This window comes from Eimeria necatrix, genomic scaffold (genome assembly GCF_000499385.1).
Source record: "Eimeria necatrix Houghton genomic scaffold, Enh_scaff400, whole genome shotgun sequence".
Classification (NCBI taxonomy): Eukaryota; Apicomplexa; class Conoidasida; order Eucoccidiorida; family Eimeriidae; genus Eimeria; species Eimeria necatrix.
This window is the reverse complement of record NW_013654300.1, coordinates 16,185-17,500: the sequence shown is the minus strand read 5'-3', so window position 1 is coordinate 17,500 and position 1,316 is coordinate 16,185.

Genomic DNA, 1,316 nt, shown 5'->3' with positions numbered 1-1,316 from the left:
AAATGCCAGAAGATTAAAGTGCAAAGAGAAGAGTAAAGAGGTGCGAAAAAGAAATGCATCGCTGTTGCTGGCAGTGCAGCAGCAGACACGGCGCCGCAGCAGCAACGCAGCAGCAGCAGCTGCTGCTGCTGCTGCTGCTGCAGCGCCGCAGGCATTCTGGCCTTCTTAGAGGCAGTGGAGTGCAACAAGAGGAAAATAAGGGGAAAGAGGCAGGCAAGCGCAGCAGCAGCAGCGGCGCAGCGGCTAGAGCGGGGCCCAGCGCGAGCCCTAGCAGCCGATTTGAGGCTTTTTCAGCTTTCTAGGAAGCAGAAAAATGAAATTAAAATGCATTTGGAGTTTTTAAAATGCAAAAAGACAAAAAATCGGAGAAGAACGGGGGCTGCTGGGTGGCGCGCTGAGCGCGGACTCACTTGCTGCGGGTCTGCAGCGAGCGCAGCAAATGCTTCGAAAACGAACTCAGCCGTTCGCAGCAATTAATTAATTAATAATTGAATTAATAAATTGAGTTTTAATTCAACAAAAGAAAAGCAAAAAGCGCAACACCGGGGAATCCGGCGCCGCTGCAGCATGCAGTCGGCGCCAGCCGCAGGGGCTGGCGAACCTGCACAAACCCCGAGTTCCGCGGATCCAGTGGACAAATGCCTTTTTTTTGTTCATTTCTTTATTTATTTCCACAAAAAAAGCTCCATTTTAATGCCGAAATCCCCGAAAACGGCTTTTAATTGCCGCTTTCCTCGCGGTTTCCCGCGCGGCTTCTGCGCTGCTGTGTCACTTGCTGCTGCTGCGCGGCTTCTTCGGCAGCAGCAGCCTCTTGTCTAGTGCAAATAAGTCCTCCGTTTTATTCTTTTGATTTATTTAATTAAATAATTATTCATTTTCAATAATGATAAACTCACTAACTTGCTGCCTGCTCCACTTCCACCCGCAGCAGCAGCACACCCCCCTCTTTAGTTCATTTTTCATTCTCTCTAGGGTTTCTGCAAACCTCTTTTTAGGGTTTGCACTACTCTTTTAAAACTCCTTTTGTGTCTTTTAAGCTGCTGCAAATTTGCTTTTCACTTTCATCTTCAAAAGAGGTCCCATAAAGCTGCAGCTGCAGCAGCACGAGGCTGCAGCAGCAGATCAAAATGTGAGTCTTTAAAGCTCAACGCGAGCAGCAGCAGCTGCTGCTGCAGGTCTTTTCCGGGACAGCAGCAGCAGCAGCTGCTGAGGGTCTTTCCTGCGGCTGCAGCAGCTGCAACAGCAGCAGCAGCAGCTGCTGCTGCTGCTGCAAGCCTTTTCTTCGGCAGCAGCAGCAGCAGCAGCAGCAGCGGCTT